Raw genomic sequence first — 21267 nt, 5'->3', positions numbered from 1 at the left:
TTGGTATTTTAATTTGTTCTCTTAACTTTGTAAACAAGGTAAACTTTGACTGGGTTTAAACTAGTAAGGCTTGGGGGGCATTGGCTACCATCTGAATACCTACAGAGGGCGCTGGGCTGAAAAAGATTGAGAACCATTGGTCTACAGGCCATTTATATGGGACGAATATTGGGGAAACTATGCCCGACACTCGTCCCTGCATACACTCGCTCCCGTGCTGTTGCTAGGGAGCTAGCATTGCTGGCTCTCTCACAGAGTGGCCAGCAGAGGAGCAGGGAGGCTGCAGGAGATTTCTTTCCTCGAGCTTCCCTGCTACTCTCCATTGACTTAACATAGCGGCCGTTCAATACTTAACGGCTGCTATTTACACTGAAGGATGAATGTTAAGTTCATTGTACATCGTTTATGCAGCATAAACGATGGACAATAAACTGAATGCTGATCGTTCAGTGTAAATAGCAGACTTCAGTACTGAACAGCCACCATGTTAAGTCAATGGAGAGAGGCGGGGGAGAGCTAGAAGTGAAATCACCTCCAGCTGCCCCACTGTGAGCCAGCGATACTAGCACCCATGCAGCAGCACAGGAGCAAGTCTGTGCGGGGACAAGTGTCAGGCATCATTTGTCCAACATTCGGCCCATCTAAATGGGCCTTAAAGGGGTTGTCCCGTGAAAGCAAGTGGGTCTATACACTTCTGTATGGCCATATTAATGCACTTTGTAATATACATTGTGCATTAATTATGAGCCATACAGAAGTTATAAGAAGTTTTTCACTTACCTGCTCCGTTGGCCCAGCGGCCATCTTCAACCGGTAAGTAAGAAGTCACCGGAGCGCGGGGATTCAGGTAAGCGCTGTGCGGTGTTCTTTTTTAACCCCTGCATCGGGGTTGTCTCGCGCCGAACGGGGGGGGGGGGGGGGGGAGGGTTTGAAAAAAAAAAACAAAACGTTTCAGCGCGGGACAACCCCTTTAAGACACTGTACCATCTGTGATTGACCAGTGCTCTCCACATGAGCAGTGCTGGCCGGTCAGATCAACAAGTAGTGTCTTAGACCACCAATGCATACTAATACACAGTGTGCCTCTGGTAGTCAGAGAAATGGTGTGGCCATCTTTGTTTCTCCAGGACACTTTAGGCCCCTTCTACATGGGATGACTGTTGGGTATTTCAGTGCCCGACAGCCCTCCCAACTTTTACAGAGGAGCGGTCATTACTTAGTGCCTGGAAGTGGAAGGCAGATGAACAATGGTCTGTTTATGTAGAATGATACAGCAGCAGACCAACAATGATTTTTAGTTCACTGCATGAGTTCACACAGCACAATTATTTTGGAAATCGCTCTAATGAGTCATTTGCATGATAATTGTGCCATGTAAAAAAGGTTTTGAGGACGAGTTGTCAAATTAGCAAAAAAATTTTAAAAGAAATAACACGGTCTATACATCAAATATTTTACAGTGATCTATTGCTCTTAAGCATCATTTTAACATAAATTAACATAACGTTCTGGGCATACACTATGGTCAAACTGCATAAGCCTAGGAGGCATGGCCTGACTAAGAAGCGAGATGTACGTCTCTCTCTCTGAGCTCCGTGAGAGAGAATTCCTATGATGACTCTTATCTACACCTTCAGAGGTCCTAATTGGGATTGTGGTGATCCTATTCCAAAAAACACTCACCATGATGAGGAAGAGGGCTGCAAAAAGGAAGCCCCCGGCATCTGATGCACTTCTCTCCACCCTGCGGCCATCACCAGGACACTAGAGAACATGGCAACGGTCATATGTCCTCTGAAGGATCCTATATGAGTAGTGATGGCGAACTTTGTCCCAATCTGTTGCAGTGCCACTAACTGCTTGTTTGGACATTTAGTGAGAATTACTATAACCTGTCTGGGCATACTTGGTTAGTGTCGATGTTTGGTTTCTTCCTATGCTCTCTAACCTGTTATGTTATTTTATATGAGTACAAATTATCAACTCAAAATGTACCTCTCTTTTTATTGTAGGAAAAGCTCAATGTGTTTTTTTCCTAATTCTAACCGCCCCAGGCTCCAACAATATAGATTTCCTCATATCTTTATGGCTAATGAAGTAAAGAAGGAGGGTAAAGTGTTGATAGCTATTAAAGATACAGTACCATTCCACGTTAGTGACAGTATTCAGGACACCAAAGGGTGATTTATTATTTTTATTTGCAAAATTAACAAGATAATTAGAGGTGAGCGAGCGTACTCGTCCGAGCTTGATACTCGTTCGAGATGCTCGTTACTCGAGACGAGTACCATGAGATGTTCGAGTTACTTTCATTTTCATCTCTGAGACATTAGCGCGCTTTTCTGGCGAATAGAAAGACAGGGAAGGCATTACAACTTCCTCCTGTGATGTTCCAGCCCTATACCACCCCCCTGCAGTGAGTGGCTGGCGAGATCAGGTGTCACCCGAGTATTAAAATCTGCCCGCCCGCGGCTCGCCACAGATGCATTCTGAGAGAGATCAGGGACAGTGCTGCTGATGCCGGAGCTGCTATAGGGAGAGCGTTAGGAGTTATTTTAGGCTTCAAGAACCCCAACGGTCCTTCTTAGGCCATAGTCAGAAATCGCACCTATCTGCGATCTGCGATTCCTGTTCTCTTCTCTATATGCGCTCAATGGGGCCGGCGGCAGCAGCGCCGACACCATTGAGAACATATAGAAGACAAATCATTCTTCTCTGCCACAGCTGTAACAGCTGTGGCAGAGAAGAACGATGTTTGCCCATTGAATTCAATGGAGCCGGCAATACAGCAGGTTCCACTGAAAGCAATGGGCTGCCGGCGTGCGCGGGATGAATTGTCGGGAAGGGCTTAAATATAGAAGCCCTTCCCTGCAATTCATCCAGAAACATGTAAAAATAAAAAAAATATATATACTTACCTTGTCCCGGCAGACGGAGTTCAGCGCGGCCGGCTTACAGTCGGTGTGAAGGGGGTGTGAGTCAGACCTGCCCCCTGATTGGCTCAGCCTGAGCCAATCAGGGGGCAGGTCTGACTCACACCCCCTTCACGCCCACTGCCGGCCGCGCTGAACTCCGTCTGCCGGGACAAGGTAAGTATATATATTTTTACACATTTCTGGATGAATTGCAGGGAAGGGCTTCTATATTTAAGCCCTTCCCGACAATTCATCCCGCGCACGCCGACAGCCCATTGCTTTCAGTGGAACCGGCTATAAGCATGTAACCCACGAGAAGTGACAGCGGTGTGTCATGCAGGCAGTGATTGTGCTTTGTTGGAGGTAGTGTGGTGCTTAGCTAAGGTATGCATTGCTAATGAGGGTTTTTCAGAAGTAAAAATTGTTGGGAGGGGGCACTCTTGCCGCTATTGTGGCTTAATAGTGGGACCTGGGAACTTGAGATGCAGCCCAACATGTAGCCCCTCGCCTGCCCTATCCGTTGCTGTGTCGTTCCCATCACTTTCTTGAATTGCCCAGATTTTCACAAACGAAAACCTTAGCGAGCATCGGCGATATACAAAAATGCTCAAGTCGCCCATTGATTTCAATGGGGTTCGTTACTCGAAACGAACCCTCGAGCATCGCGAAAAGTTCGTCTCGAGTAACTAGCACCTGAGCATTTTGGTGCTCGCTCATCTCTAAAGATAATCATAACAATAGCTGGTATGTATATATGCGTCGAACTCATCTCTAATACGTTTTCTAAACAAAACAATTAAGAAGATATGTCATCAAAAACATTGTAGATTGATGATATGTAGTGATTTCAATGTGATTGCAGAAATATTGTACAAAACCACAGGGAAGACCTCAAAACATTTTCCCATACTGGCCTCTTGGTTGCACAAGGAGGAAGTGTACGATATCTATAGGAGTCTTCATTATCATCCAGGAAATATACTTTTTACTCTGCCAGACACCAAACCTTTTCCACACTGGATTTGTTTTTATTAGATGATGGTGGTCTTAGCAATATGTAAAAATTCCGACAAATGCCAAATAACATAGTCAGACCATGCCTAAATACTTTAACCTTTGCTTCCTATGTGAACCCAGCAAAAACATAGAGGAACAATATGTTTTTGATGTCTCTTCCTTCAATTAAAGAGAAGATTGACTCTCATTTAAGGGAATACTTATCTTATAATGAGTCTCCAGGGGTGTCCCTCTCTTTGGGACGCCCCCTAAAAGCCTTCATTAGACGTTATGACGATTCAGCACAGCATAATTTATGAAAACCAAAAGCATAAAAAATAGAGATGAGCGAACGTACTCGTCCGAGCTTGATACTCGTTCGAGTATTAGCGTGTTCGAGATGCTCGTTACTTGTGACGAGTACCACGGGATGTTTGAGTTACTTTCATCTCTGAGAGAAAGAGAGGGAAGGCATTACAACTTCCCCCTGCGACGTTCAAGCCCTATACCACCCCCCTGCAGTGAGTGGCTGGCGAGATCAGGTGTCACCCGAATATATAAATCGTCCCCTCCCGCGGCTCGCCACAGATGCGTTCTGACAGAGATCAGGGAAAGTGCTGTCTTGCTGGAGTTGCTATAGGGAGAGTGTTAGGAGTATTTTAGGCTTCAAGAACCCCAACGGTCCTTCTTAGGGCCACATCTAACCGTGTGCAGTAGTGTGGAGGCTGCTTTTTGCAGTGTTGCACTTTTTTTTTTTGTATATCGGCCGTGCAGAGCATTGCGCCCTGCAGTAATTATACATAGTCCAGGGCCAGTAGTGGTGGTGAGGCAAGGACAGAAGACATATTTATTGAATATAGGCAGTGGGCCTTTCCAAAAACATTTGGGAAAAAAAATCTATTTCGGCTGCCTGTGGCTGTCCTCAGTGTACTGGGTCTGTGCTGGGGGTAGTTGTCCTCCTAATTCATACGCAGCCAGCTAAGTGTTACAGCAGGCTTGCGCAAAATTATTTCCTGGCTCTGTGTTGGCTGTTACATCACCGCTGTATTCCAGTCCACAGTGCAACAGTCTGCAGTTATTTTACATACTCCAGGGCCAGTAGTGGTGAGGCAGGGACAGAAGACATATTTATTGAATATAGGCAGTGGGCCTTTCCAAAAACATTTGGGAAAAAAGATCTATTTGGGCTGCCTGTGACTGTCCTCAGTGTACTGGGTCTGTGCTGGGGGTAGTTGTCCTCCTAATTCATACGCAGCCAGCTAAGTGTTACAGCAGGCTTGCGCAAAATTATTTCCTGGCTCTGTGTTGGCTGTTACATCACCGCTGTATTCCAGTTAACAGTGCAACAGTCTACAGTTATTTTACATACTCCAGGGCCAGTAGTGGTGAGGCAGGGACAGAAGACATATTTATTGAATATAGGCAGTGGGCCTTTCCAAAAACATTTGGGAAAAAAAATCTATTTCGGCTGCCTGTGACTGTCCTCAGTGTACTGGGTCTGTGCTGGGGGTAGTTGTCCTCCTAATTCATACGCAGCCAGCTAAGTGTTACAGCAGGCTTGCGCAAAATTATTTCCTGGCTCTGCTGTGCGTTCCGTAAGCGAAGTCAGCCTCCAACCACAGGCCAATAAGCGGCACATTTAATTACAGCGTTCTGTTTCTGCACAACTGGTAATACAGCATGCTGAGGGGTAGAGGTAGGACGTGGACGCGGACGAGGATGCGGAGGCCCAAGTCAGGGTGTGGGCACAGGCCGAGCTCCTGATCCAGGTGTATCGCAGCCGACTGCTGCGGGATTAGGAGAGAGGCATGTTTTTGCGTCCCCACATTCATCTCACAATTAATGGGTCCATGCGGTAGACCTTTATTAGAAAATGAGCAGTGTGAGCAGGTCCTGTCGTGGATGGCAGAAAGTGCATCCAGCAATCTATCGAACACCCAGAGTTCTGCGCCGTCCACTGCTGCAACTTTGAATCCTCTGGCTGCTGCTCCTCCTTCTTCCCAGCCTCCTCACTCCATTACAATGACACATTCTGAGGAGCAGGCAGACTCCCAGGAACTGTTCCCGGGCCCCTGCCCAGAATGGCCAGCAAGGGTTCCGAATCCTCTCCCACTGGAGGAGTTTGTCGTGACCGATGCCCAACCTTTTGAAAGTTCCCGGGGCCCGGGGGATGAGGGTGGGGACTTCCGGCAACTGTCTCAAGACCTTTCAGTGGGTGAGGAGGACGATGACGATGAGACACCAGCCTCACCACCACCAGCATGCGCAGACACATGATGGCCAAGCACCCCACAAGGTGGGACGAAGGCCGTTCACCGCCTTTGGTTTGCACTGCTGCCTCTCTCCCTGTGCCCCAACCTGCCACTGAGATCCAACCCCCCTCTGAGGACACAGGCACTACCGTCTCCTGGCCTGCACCCACACCCTCACCTCCACTGTCCTCGGCCCCATCCACCAATGTCCGTCAGCGCACCGTCCAGCCGTCGCTAGCGCAAGTGTTGGAGCGCAAGCGCAAGTACGCCGCCACGCACCCACATGCTCAAGCGTTAAACGTGCACATAGCCAAATTTATCAGCCTTGAGATGCTGCCGTATAGGGTTGTGGAAACAGAGGCTTTCAAAAGTATGATAGTGGCGGCCCCGCGCTACTCAGTTCCCAGTCGCCACTACTTTTCCCGATGTGCCGTCCCAGCCCTGCACGACCACGTCTCCCGCAACATTGTACGCGCCCTCACCAACGCGGTTACTGCCAAGGTCCACTTAACAACAGACACGTGGACAAGCACAGACGGGCAGGGCCACTATATCTCCCTGACGGCACATTGGGTGAATTTAGTGAAGGTTGGGACAGAGTCAGAGCCTGGGACCGCTCACGTCCTACCCACCCCCAGAATTGCGGGCCCCAGCTCGGTGGTGGTATCTGCGGCGGTGTATGCTTCCTCCACTAAACCACCCTCCTCCTCCTCCTTCTACGCAACCTCTGTCTCGCAATAAAGATGTGTCAGCAGCAGCACGTTGCCAGCAGTCGGTGTCACGCGTCGTGGCAGCACAGCGGTGGGCAAGCATCAGCAGGCCGTGCTGAAACTACTCAGCTTAGGAGAGAAGAGGCACACGGCCCACGAACTGCTGCAGGGTCTGACAGAGCAGACTGACCGCTGGCCTGCGCCGCTGAGCCTCCAACCGGGCATGGTTGTGTGTGACAACGGCCGTAACCTGGTGGCGGCTCTGCAGCTCGGCAGCCTCACGCACGTGCCATGCCTGGCCCACGTCTTTAATTTGGTGGTTCAGCGGTTTCTGAAAAGCTACCCACGCTTGTCAGACCTGCTCGGAAAGGTGCGCCGGCTCTGCGCACATTTCCGCAAGTCCCACACGGACGCTGCCACCCTGCGCACCCTGCAACATCGGTTTCATCTGCCAGTGCACCGACTGCTGTGCGACGTGCCCACGCGGTGGACCTCTACGCTCCACATGTTGGCCAGGCTCTATGAGCAGCGTAGAGCTATAGTGGAATACCAACTTCAACATGGGCGGTGCAGTGGGAGTCAGCCTCCTCAATTCTTTACAGAAGAGTGGGCCTGGTTGGCAGACATCTGCCAGGTCCTTGGAAACTTTGAGGAGTCTACCCACATGGTGAGCGGCGATGCTGCAATCATTAGCGTCACCATTCCTCTGCTATGCCTCTTGAGAAGTTCCCTGCAAAGCATAAAGGCAGACACTTTGCGCTCGGAAACAGAGCCGGGGGAAGACAGTATGTCGCTGGATAGTCAGAGCACCCTCCTGTCTATATCTCAGCGCGTTGAGGAAGAGGAGGAGGAGCATGAGGAGGATGAGGAGGAGGGGGAAGAGACAGCTTGGCCCACTGCTGAGAGTACCCATGCTGCTTGCCTGTCATCCTTTCAGCGTGTATGGCCTGAGGAGGAGGAGGAGGAGGATCCTGAAAGTGATCTTCCTAGTGAGGACAGCCATGTGTTGCGTACAGGTACCCTGGCACACATGGCTGACTTCATGTTGGGATGCCTTTCTCGTGACCCTCGCGTTACACGCATTCTGGCCACTACGGATTACTGGGTGTACACACTGCTCGACCCACGGTATAAGGAGAACCTTTCCACTCTCATACCCGAAGAAGAAAGGGGTTCGAGAGTGATGCTATACCACAGGTCCCTGGCTGACAAACTGAGGGTAAAATTCCCATCCGACAGCGCTAGTGGCCGAAGGCGCAGTTCCGAGGGCCAGGTAGCATGGGAGGCGCAGAGATCAGGCAGCATGTACAGCACAGGCAGGGGAACACTCTCTAAGGCCTTTGACAGCTTTATGGCTCCCCAGCAAGACTGTGTCACCGGTCCCCAGTCAAGGCTGAGTTGGCGGGAGCACTGTAAAAGGATGGTGAGGGAGTATGTAGCCAATCGCACGACCGTCCTCCGTGACGCCTCTGCCCCCTACAACTACTGGGTGTCGAAGCTGGACACGTGGCCTGAACTCGCGCTGTATGCCCTGGAGGTGCTTGCTTGTCCTGCGGCTAGCGTCTTGTCAGAGAGGGTGTTTAGTGCGGCTGGGGGAATCATCACAGATAAGCGTACCCGCCTGTCAACCGACAGTGCCGACAGGCTTACACTCATAAAGATGAACAAAGCCTGGATTTCCCCAGACTTCTCTTCTCCACCAGCGGACAGCAGCGATAACTAAACAATACGTAGGCTGCACCCGCGGATGGAAGCATTGTTCTCTATCACCATCAAAAACGTGGATCTTTTAGCTTCATCAATCTGTGTATAATATTCATCCTCCTCCTCCTGCTCCTCCTCCTGAAACCTCACATAATCACGCTGAACGGGCAATTTTTCTTAGGCCCACAAGGCTCAGTCATATAATTTTTGTAAACAATTTTTATACGTTTCAATGCTCATTAAAGCGTTGAAACTTTCACCTGAACCAATTTTTATTTTAACTGGGCTGCCTCCAGGCCTAGTTACAAATTAAGCCACATTAACCAAAGCGATTAATGGGTTTCACCTGCCCTCTTGGTTGGGCATGGGCAATTTTTCTGACATACATTAGTACTGTTGGTACACCAATTTTTTGGGGCCCTCGCCTACAGTGTAATCCAATTAATTTTTTGCCCACCTGCATTACAGCTGTGCTGGGCACTGCAATGGGATATATTTATGTACCGCCGGTGGGTTCCAGGGAGCCACCCATGCTATCGGTCCACACGGAGTTGTAACTACATGTGTCCACTTCTAAAGAACCCCAGTCTGACTGGGGCATGCAGTTTGGGCCGAAGCCCACCTGCATTTAATCTGACGTTAGCTCTGCTGTCCAGGGCACTGCAATGGGATACATTTATGTACTGCGGGTGGGTTCCAGGGAGCCACCCATGCTGTGGGTGCACACGGAATTCCCATTGCGGAGTTGGGGATTCCCAGTTGTACCTGCCTGTTACTATTTATAAAAAACCGCGGTCTGACTGGGGCATGCAGACAGAATGAATAGTGTGTGGCACATAGGTTCCCCATTGCGATGCCCACGTGTGCAGCTCCTGATGGCGGTGGCAGAGGATTATATTTCTCATTGCTTCTGTACAGCATTGTGGGCTATCGCCCCGCCCCTTTTAAAGAGGGTCGCTGCCTAGCTGTGCCAACCCTCTGCAGTGTGTGCCTGCGGTTCCTCTGGCAGACGCACTTATAAATAGACATGAGTGTGGCGTGGCATGAGGGCAGCTGAAGGCTGCGCAGGGACAATTTGGTGTGTGCTGTGGACACTGGGTCGTGCAGGGGGGGGGGGTTGGGCAGCATGTAACCCAGGAGAAGTGGCAGCGGAGTGTCATGCAGGCAGTGATTGTGCTTTGTTGGAGGTAGTGTGGTGCTTAGCTAAGGTATGCATTGCTAATGAGGGTTTTTCAGAAGTAAAAGTTGTTGGGGGGGGGGGCACTCTTGCCGCTATTGTGGCTTAATAGTGGGACCTGGGAACTTGAGATGCAGCCCAACATGTAGCCCCTCGCCTGCCCTATCCGTTGCTGTGTCGTTCCCATCACTTTCTTGAATTGCCCAGATTTTCACAAACGAAAACCTTAGCGAGCATCGGCGATATACAAAAATGCTCGAGTCGCCCATTGACTTCAATGGGGTTCGTTACTCGATAATTTCGTCCCTAGTAACGAGCACCCGAGCATTTTGGTGCTCGCTCATCTCTAATAAAGAAACCTTGTTCCTACTACAACAAATCAAAAAAGTGGAAGCCCAAATGCAATCAAAGCCCTCGGATTCACTTCATGATCTCCTTTGTGGGTTTAGACAACAGTTTAGGAATACACTTATATCAGACCATGATAAAAGGCTTTCTTCTCTCTGCATGACATGCTCCACATCGTACAATAAGGCTTGCAAGCTTACAAGCTTACAGAGTTAAACAAATGTGTTTATAATATAAAATCAAACTACTAAAGACCACTTTTCAGTTAGTATGTGAGTGCTTCTTATGCTCCACCCCTGGTGACCTCATCGGTCCGCCTCCCTAGTGACAAGATCAAAGGTCCTATAACATATATAAAACACAGAGCCTGTCTGACAGAAGTACAACACAATTAGGGCTCTTGGAAGGAAAGGACAAAAATAACAAAACGAGAATATAACTAAGCCCATCTCAGAAGACACAACTCAGCAGTCCTGACAGAATACACTGACTACCTCCACTAAATAGATCCGGTGAGCTAAACGACCTTACATGCTTTGCCCCCTGTGTGACGTAAACACAGGTCCTATATAATATATATAACACAGAGCCTTACTCACAGAAGAACAACACAGTTAGGGCTCTTGAAAAGGGGAGGAAAAAATAACACAATGATAATGCACCAAAGCCGTTATTATCTCACACACAACTCAGTGGTCCTAACTGAAGACACCAACCTACCACCAACACAGAGATCTGGTGAGCTAAAGGACCTGTGGTAATGTCACAACTGTGGGAGAAGCCAAGCTGTCTTTGTCTTTTGTGGGACTCAAGATGGATGTAGTAGAGCTGTGTGTGCGATGTGTGGGGATCATAATGAATGTACCATGTAGCAAAGCTGTGTGTCTGTGAATCAGGATGTAGAAAAGCTGTATTTGTCATGTGCTGTATGTGTGATGTGCTGAGTTAGGATGGATGTAATAGAGCTGTGTGTGTGAATCAGGATGTAGTACAGCTGTGTTTGTCATGTGCTGTGTGTGATGTGTGGGGTCAGTATGGATGTAGTAGAGCTGTGTGTGATGTGTAGAGATCATAATGGATGTACCATCTAGCAGAGCTGTGTTTATGTGAATCAGGATGTAGCAGAGCTGTGTGTATCATGTGCTGTGTGCGTGATTTGTGGGAATAAGGATAGATGTAGTAGAGCTGTGTGTGATGTGTGACCATGTAGGAGAGCTTGGTCCTGTATTTAGTAATTAAACTTTGCTTTCTAGTAACCAAAATAATAAATGTAAATTCCCTCCCTCTCTTTGAATCTACTCGAAAGAAGCTTATTGAGCTAGCGAAGACAGCTTTTTTGGTTAGGCTGCATCGTTCTTTACAAAATACTAGCTCTACCAAAACTTTTATATTTTGTCTGTTCTCTAGTTGCCTCTGTTGCACACACTATCCTATGTAAGTGTCAGAAACAATTAGGTTCCTTTATATGGAGAGGAAAGTGACCAAAAGTTGCACTGTCTAGTTTACAAAAACATAGATGGAGAGAAAGAGTTGGCATTCCTAATCTCAGTGCCTATACAGTTCATGTATAATCAACCAATTCCGAAGCTGGTGGGTCCCTTACCCCAAAGGTTGGTAGGCCTTCTATAAAACAGTATCTAGCAGGCAAAACATCTCTAAGCTCACAACTGATTGGGTATACGGACAACCCTAATTTAGCGTCTATCTTAGCTTGGCGATCTTTGCTAGTATCAGTTAAAGACTCTGTGTCTATGGTCTAGGTCCCCTTGCCATTGAGCAGTCCAGAATTAAACATTTCAAATACTGATATAAAAATATGGATAGAACTATCCGGGCAATCCCTGACACACAAAACTTCAGGCATGCTCTAAAAACGCACCTTTTCAAAGAAGCATGCCATGTCCCCTAAACCAAACCCCTCTGTACTCTGCCTGATAACATGCTCCCTGACCTACTGATTGAAATCCCTGCTAGCCACCATCAACTGCCCCATGCAGTCATACTTAATCAGCCACAACACGGGCACATCTCCAGCCCCTTTACCTTCTGTATCACCCCATTATTTGTAGTATGTAAGCTGGTTGGAGCAGGACCCTGACGCCTACTGTTTCCATCAAATGATTACTAGAGGGAACTGTGGGTTTTGTATCTTTGTTTTTTTGTACCTGTTTTGTAAGCGCTGCAGAATATGTTGGCGCTTCATACAGTCTCACATCTGGTTACCCAAACAAGTCTATGTCTTTCTTTTTTATTCTTCAAAGCAGAAATGAAAGAACATGACAAAAATATATGCACATGTAAATGGGAAGGTGTCAGTTTCCAAAAAAAATGCACCTGATCAATTGGAAGAAAGAGTCAGTTTTTAAAATTTTCCTTAGAGCAATGGTTTAACACTATTAAGAGGTCCTTTAAGGCACCTATCTGTGCTAATCTGCAAAAGGTGGACCCAAAGCTGCTGCGATGGTATCATTATCCTTTTAAAGTGGCACAAATCTACCATCAATGTGGAAATGTGGGCACCTTATATCACATTTTCTGGGCTTGTCCATTTATTAATACTTGATGGTTCGCTATATTGAAACTAATCTCTAGAATCATGAACATTTCCTTACATTCCAACCCTGCTGTAGCTCTTTTCACTTTGAAATTAAAGTCATCCTAGCAGTCTTTAGAAGATTAACTACCTTTTCTTAACAGCTTCATTACTAACAGCTAACAATTGGAGATCTTCCACTTCTCCATCTATCAAGGCATTTATTGAAATGATCTTGTTTATATGAATGCCTATTTCAGATTAGACAGGGAAGACTTTTGGCCTTCCATGTGTGGTGAGACCTAAGGCTTCAGCATTTCCCTTTGTGAGGATTATTCAACCTTGTTTCTATTGTCACAATATAGTGTATGTTTCATTTGTTCTAGGCTGTGCTCAACAATAGTAACGAATGGCCTGTCCTAATTGAGTGTGTTTTTGTACTCACTTCCCTAGTTTATATGTCCCAATTTCTTTTACTATTACCAGTTGTTATAGCAACTTTGTGTTACATCGCTGTTCTTATGCTACATGATATTCTCATGTAATTGCAGACCATGACTTTGCGATGTGTTTGTTTGTTAAATGTTCTCTACAAAAAATTATTGAAACAAAAAAAACTGTATAAACCCACTTACAAATGGAAATCTCTTTTAAGTAACCTTGTTGTAGGATTATTGGAGTAGGGGAAAGGAGGGTTCATAGCCCAGAATCAAGGGAACCTAGTCTGACAGCAGGGGTCCTGTACGACTGCTGGGTCACTCTCTCTTCCCTTCACCACAGGTGCAGTGCTGTGCCAATGGTAGCCTTAGTGCATCAAGGTTTAGAATCCTCCTTTAAAGTTTTCATGCTTATACATTACTAGTATAAAGCCCATCCCAGGATGGCAACTGCAATCTGTTTATATAAATATTGATGCTCATGAAAAATTTTCACTGGAATTAGGAATAAGCATCAGCTTTTTCTGATACACAAAATACTCAGGACAAACGAATGCAGAGATTACTTTGCATGTTGCCCCCACTGACCTACTTTTGTAGACTCTGCTAAAATTTTTCAGACGTCTTCGCAGGCTTTTCTTTTATTCTTAACATGTCTAATTAAAAAATTTCCCAGTAAACAAAATTCCAATGAAGTTTGTTGTACAGGGTGGTCACGAAAAATAAGCCCAGCACCACATGATTATTAAAGCTGTCGAAATGAAAATCTATCTTTATTGCCCATAGCAACCAATCACTGTGTAGCTTTCGTTTTACCTGAATAGTATAAGAAGTGAAAGCTGTGCAGATTTCCTTTTAGACAACTTTTATAATAGTGTGATGCCAGGCTACTTTTCCATAGCCACCCTGTAGATACTATGGTGATACTATGGTGATTATGAGTGAGTATGATAAATAATGAGTAGTTACATAATGTACCCACAGAGTTGTTTTGCTAACAAATCTCAGCACATCAGGCTAACAGCTTATTTACATGAACGTATATTGGCCGGCGTTTTCATGGCCAGCCAATATACGCTTCCATCTAAGCAGTTCCCCCCTTCCTTTCCCCTCTCCGGATCTCTGCCTCTCTTCTCCCCTCCAAACGGTTTGCAATGGGAGTGGGTGGGACGGGGCGAAGCTAAGCTACCGCCCCCTCCCTACCCCTTGTTATAGTCAGCAATGGGAGTGGGAGGGACAGAGCGGAGCTTAGCTCCACCCCCTCACATTGCAAACGCCGGGGTGGAAGACAGAGGCATAGAGCCGGTGAGGGAAGGGGGAGAACTGCTTAGTTGGAAGCGTATATCTGCTGTGTAAATAAGCCCTAACATATATATATATATATATATATATATATATATATATATATTGACCAAAATGTTTACTGTGGCTCTTCTATTAATTTTCAGTTTAAAGAAACTAATTTCCATTTTCTTATATGGGATGGATAGCAAAACAAAATTAATTCCATTTTTAACTATTCTAGTACATGGATCCATTAAGTGTTTTTATTTTTTCTATTGTTTCTCTAACCTTTTGGGCATGCTCATTTAAAAACAGATCCGTTAAAAAGGCATCAAAAACAGGACCAGAGACCTTTCTCTTCAGTTCTGACAACCATTGAATATAATGTAAAAAATTGGATCTGTTTGATTTACATTTTTTAAATGGAAATAATAACACGGACTGTTGCTCAAGTTTCTGCAAAAAATGAAACTGAATGGAATTGAGCAGACCATAAAGCTCTATTCACACTAGCATTAGGGTTTTTGGTCTCTCTGTTCTGTTTTTCGAACTGAGAAATGGAAATATAGTGGAAATAAACAATGAATTCAATGTTTTTTTTAAAGGAAAGGTTTCCATTTTCTTCCATTCTGTTATATTTTCATTTTCCTAACAGAACAAATAGCACATTTTTTTAAATTTTATATCTGTTTCTCTGCTCCAAAAACGGAACAGAGAGATAGAAGGCCCTAATACTAGTTTGAAAAGAGCCTTACTGTAGCTCAGAAAATCCCACTGAAATCAATGAGACTTAAAACATAACAGAGATTAGAGCTGCAGGAAGATCATTTGCATTTGTACATTCCCTGTGCATTCTAGGAAGAGCAAAGAATCACTGTAAGCGGGAAGACTGACGGGATTAGCTGGGTCTAGCTGCTCGAAGGACATCGCCAGAAGTTGTACACTTAGTACCGTAGTATCTTATAGGTTAGGTATCTTCACTACAATTCTTGACTGTTAGAATTTTGGATGTGGACATCAACTGACAACATGGAAAAGGAGAGTAGCCATATGGTGAGCTGCAATGTATGCTATATGTTTACACACCTACCAGAGGAAAAGCCAAAGTTCACCTGCCAGAAATGCAAGCTTGTGTCTCTACTAGAGGAAAAGGTGCAAAGTCTTCAGGAGAGAATAGCTACATTGAAATGTATTAAGGAAGGTGAGGATTTCCTGGACAGAGTAGAAGAAAGTCTTCAAAATGTTGAAGGAAAAGAAATATCCAGTGTACCTGCAGAAGCAGAGGAATGGAAGCATGTGACCCAAAGAAGCAGGAGGACCAAAAGTCAGTGAGCACCGATACTGTTTGGGAATCGGTACAAGGTTCTCACGCAGGGGGAGCTGGTACTGGTTCCTGAGAAGAAAGAGATAGAGGTACAGCAAGAAATAACTCTACCCACAAAGAACTGTGTAGTTAGCACACAGAGTCATCTTGTGAAAAAAAAGAAGTGCTGTTGTGAAGAAGAAAAGGAGAGTGGTGGTTGTGGGGTATTCCCTATTGAGAGTAACAGAGGCCGCTTTCTGTAGACCTCACACCTCTGTAGACCTCACAGGTGTGCTATCATCTAGGTGCACAAATCAAAGTTGTGTCTGACAGGCTGTCAAGACTCTTCAGTCCTACAGAACACCACCCATTCCTACTAATACATATAGGGACAAATGACACTGCAAAAAAGGACCTTGCAACTATCTGCAGAGACTTTGAAGATTGCGGAAAGAAGGTGACGGAACTAGAAGCACAGGTAGTATTCTCATCCATCCTCACAGTGGATGGCCATGTAATAAGAAGATAGAACAGGATTCTAGAACAACTGGCTACATTGATGGTGCCGTCAGCAAAGATTTAGATTTGTAGACCATGGAGTGAATTACCTATATGATGTATTGTTTGCTAGAGACGAGTTGCACCTTACAAAAACAGGTAAGAATATATTTGGTGGGCGTCTTGCTTCACTCATTAGGAGAGCTTTAAAGTAGAACAATATGGAAAGGGAAGTGAAAGGCCAGGTAAAAATATACAGCTAATTCATTCATTTGAGAATCTTGCTATTATAAGTGGAAAGAAAGAACAAAGACAAAAAAATTCAAAAGGAAAGTAGAGGAGAATGAGACACCGATCACAAACTAAAATGTTTTGCACAAATACACAGAGCATGGGAAACAAACACGGAGAATTTGAGCTCTTAACACAGGAAGAGAAATATATCATGGCATGCTGGAAACTTGGTGGAATGATACACATGATTGGAATACAAGGCTTGAAGAATACAACTTATTTATAAGAAACAGACCTAAAAAAGGGGAGGAGGTATTGCATTGTATGTTAAGAAAACATTTATCTCCACTGAGATTCAAGCTTTAGAGCATGGTAGTTCTGTAAAAACTGTTTAGGTAAGAATACAAGGAGAGAACAACAGAAAGGACACCATTGTTGGCATTTATTTTGGACCTCCTGGACAAGCAGAAGATATTGATGAACTCTTTCTACATCAGATGGCCAAGCTCTCAAACAAGCATTACAGTGATTATGGGAAAATTTAACTATCCAGACATTAATGGATCCAACAAATTCTTATCCACTCTTGCTGACAACTTTATCTTCCAAAAGGTAGAGGAGAAAACAAGGAGATCTGCTATCTTGGATCTAATTCTTCCCAACAGGGAGGGAATGGTTGAGGAAATACGGGTGGCTGGGACCTTAGAAGGCAGGTGATCATGCTATCATTGAATTTTGGCTAAAAAGGGGAAGAAAACATGAGAAAACTCAGACCTCGAGGTTGGATTTCAGAAAGGCAGATTTTAATGAACTCACTAAGAGGGTAGGAAGATTCCAATGGCTGGATGTTCTTAAGGACAGAAATGTCCAAGAAGGTTGGGAAACGCGCAATCATTAACAATCCCTAAAATAAGGAAGAATGGGAAGCATTTAAAGAAACCAGGATGGATGTAAAAAAAAAAGTTTAAAATTTAATGTGCTCTTTACAAACATTTTTTGTGGTATTTTTTTATATACATTTTCCAGACATTTTTTCCTTACAGTGACGTCTATAGCATAGCAACTTAAAAAACTGCATGCAGCTACCTTTTTCGCTGTGCGAGCAACTGTCGCAAGGCTACTATCGTTGCTGAATGCACATATCCTGAGTGCTCGGGGCCCATAGCCACAAGTCCTTTCCCTTTATAATCCATATAAGAGGTAAAAACTCAGCGGGACACTTTCTACTTTTACTTATTGAAAGGGGAAACCCGGATCAAGGGACGCTATTTGACTACTGTTTATTTGCAACTGCTTGCAACTGTTTCATTACTGCACCCCGGACAGCCTGGAGACTTTTCTTACCCACTGTTCTATTCAATAAACGTAAGTTTTTTGCATGGATCTGACATGTTCTGACTTTGAATATGTGGAAAGAGTTGTGTTTGTCCCTGGATACATACACTTGGCCCCAAGCTAGCTGATGGAACTCAGTCGCCTGAGAGAGGTGGAGAAACAAGGGAAAAGGAAATCTGATCCTAGGCCTGGAAGGGGTGTCCGATTCGTTAAAGAGCCTGTGGAGTACAATCCCTTGAGGAAAACACCACCCACCCTACAGAGGAAAGCTTAATTGCTCCCAATTAGGTCACCTGCACACAGCAGACTTAGATTCCGGCCGCGGAATCCTGCACAAAATCCTGCTCTGCCCCCGGCTGGTGACCCCGCGTACCTCCCTTTTGTTTTATTTCTCTGTACTGTGAATGTCCCAGCTGTTGCACAGTCGGACATGTGCAGTACAGATTTTTTTATTATATGTTTTTATGTTAAAATGAAGAAAAATATGTTTATCAAATGTAAAGAGGAGGGAATATTTAGGGCTCTTTCCCATGAGCGCATATCAGCCGGCTGTTTTCACGCTGTGATCTGATGCATTGGATTCTGTCAGATGGTTGTGGGACGTTGATCCCGACAGTTGTGTGTGTGTGTTGTGGAAGTTGAATAGAGAATAGTGATCACCTACTATTATAGATCTCAGCAGGCATTTGGGAGCTGTATTCTGGTAGCTTTCTGGGGCAAACTATATCGGACCCTGAGTGCTGAGGCCATCATCTTGGTCAATGCACTTATTATTTAGGGCAAAAGTCTATGTATTCAAATAGACCTAACCATAGGTTATTTGACAGCTCAAGGCTGCAGCACATTTAAGTGAATACTACTTACTCTAGTCGCTTTTATCATTTTGGCTGAATAGTAGTATGATTAGAAGCCCCCACTGCCAAATACGCAGCAGCAGTCCTGTTAAGTGCTTATAGTAAGCAACACCTCCACCTTTACCCTGCGTACAGATCTCAATCACGCACAACACTTAACAAGGGTGTATAACACGTAACCTATCCACAATCGTCTGATATTCAGTCTTCCTATCTGTTCTAAACACAACCTCCTAACTCACATTACAACTGTGTATCCCTAATGTGAAAATAGGAGTTATCAGTCCACGCCAAAAATTGACAAAGGACTCTATAGCTCTAGCTCAAGAATCCTGATGAATCAATTGCATATTTTTTGCAATTGAGGAAACGCGTTGATTTTCTGACTACTTCAGGAGCTTATTTTTCTAGAACCTGGCTAATCAGGTATCAGCAACATGGTACCTGTAGTACTTTTGCATTAAATGCCATAAGAGCCATAAGGCCCCTTTCATCTGTGGTCCTTGATCGAACAGTAATTACTGTATGTAGACAGACTTATTCTCTATTCAACGGAGTGTTATAGATCCTAAATAACAGGACATATAAACTCCGTTGTTTCTTTCTTTTATAACTAATGACCACAAGCTCTTAACACCATACTCCAAGGTCCACGATCCGATTTGGAGTCTCCTGAGATTTAAGGGTACGATCTCTTCTTCCAGCTACAACAGCAACCAAGCAGAACATTGATAAACCCTGGAGCAATAAAAGCATACTAGGTGTTTCGTTAAACGTGACTTATTCTAGTCTATCTGGAAGCGACGGAATTATCAAGAAAAACTTTCCTATCAACTTCCCTGTTACTCTATGATAACCCAGTACCTGTATTTAATTGATTAATTGCTTTAGTGGTCAGTATTTGTCGTTGAAACCCATGGGCATAACCTGGGCAATTCTCGACACTCTATGTGTATGAAGTGTTCGTGTTTGTAATAGTGAGTTCCACTTTTTTAAATATTCTTATTAAAAGTTAAATTTTAATTTTTCATCAAACAAGTCGTGGGTTTTCTCAGTGAATCCGGATTCCAATACATCAGATCACATGGGCGTATTTGTGAGACGTAAAACGCCCGGCCAAGCCAATATAGCGCTGAGCGTTTTCATGTCGGGCCCAAAACATAGTCCTGGAACTATCTTTTGGGCCGAAATACGACGGCCACTGCATGGGCTGCTATAGGAGCTCATGGCAGTGGCCGTAGGTGAGAGGGAGTTTAGCAGTGTGGCTGTTAAACTCCCTCCATCTGTTCTCCTCCCCCGTGCAGGCTCACCTCTGTTCCTCCCCACTTGTTCTGTGCAATTTGAGGGGGTGTGGGCGGAGCTAAGCACTGGTCCACACCGTCTCCTCTCATTGATGGCTATGGGCAAGGGGCAGGGCGGACTGGCACTTAGCTCCACCCCACCCCCTCCCATTGCACATAACGAGTGGGGAGAAACAGGTGAGCCTGCGATGGGGAGGGAGGGGAAAAGGGTGATGGCCTTGTGAGCTTGGTGCATTTGCGCCGGGCTCACCTGGCCATCTGAACGGGCGCACAAACATTTGATTTGTGCGCCCGTTCACCAGATTTACGTAGCATTTATCGGCCAGCCGTGAAAACGGCGGCCGATATGTGCTTGTGGGAATAAAGCATAAAGAAGAATATAATGCCGTCTGCAGTACTGTATGGCAATTGACAGAAAAGCTAAAGCTAATAATGAATTAATGCTTGCAGCAGAGGCCAAAAGCAATACAAAGAGATTTGGGGGGTATGTCAAAAGCAAATAAAAGTCAAAGATGCTATTGGATGCTTACAAGATGAAAATGGGGAATTGGTTAAAAATGATGTTGAAAAGGCCAAACTTTTAAATTCCTATTTTGTATCTGTTTTCTCTCAGAAAGTAGATGGAACATCAACTGCTCTTCCCTGTGTTATTGGGGAAACAAAAGAATACAGGCTATCTATAAGCAAAGAATATGGTGAGGGAACACTTAGCTAACGTAAATGAATTCAAGTCTCAAGGTCCAGATGAATTATATCCTAGGATACTAAAAGAAGCAGCAGAGGTAATTGCTGAACCACTCGCCATAATTTTTAAAAATTCCTGAAGAGCAGGAGAAGTCCCAGAAGATTGGACAAAGGGGAAATGTTGTCCCTATCTTCAAATAGGAGAAGGTGGATCCAGGAAACTACAGGCCTGTGAGCCTGACTTCTATGCAAATTATTAAACAACATGTATGCAAGTACTTGGATAAGAATGGAGTAATTAACCAGTGCCAGCATGGGTTTGTAACAAACAAGTCATGCCAGATAAATCTAATTTCCTTCTATGACAGAAGCACCGACTGGGTTGATCAGGCAAATGTGGTGGATATAGTATATGTTGACTTTAATAAAGCATTTGACAAAGTATCTCATACCATACTTATTCAAACAAACGACCAAATATGGGATTGACAAGGCAACTGTTAGGTGGATTCACAACTGGCTGAGTGATCGTACTCAAAGACTGGTCATAAATGGCTGCACATCCAAGTGGAAGAAAGCATCAAGTGGGGTACCACAAGGCTCTGTCCTAGGCCCAGTGTTGTTCAACATTTTTATAAATGATCTGGAGGAGGGAATTAATGGGAAACTGATCAAATTTGCCAATGACACAAAGCTAGAGGG

This window comes from Eleutherodactylus coqui, chromosome 1 (genome assembly GCF_035609145.1).
Source record: "Eleutherodactylus coqui strain aEleCoq1 chromosome 1, aEleCoq1.hap1, whole genome shotgun sequence".
Lineage (NCBI taxonomy): Eukaryota > Metazoa > Chordata > Amphibia > Anura > Eleutherodactylidae > Eleutherodactylus > Eleutherodactylus coqui.
This window is presented reverse-complemented; position numbering follows the sequence as displayed.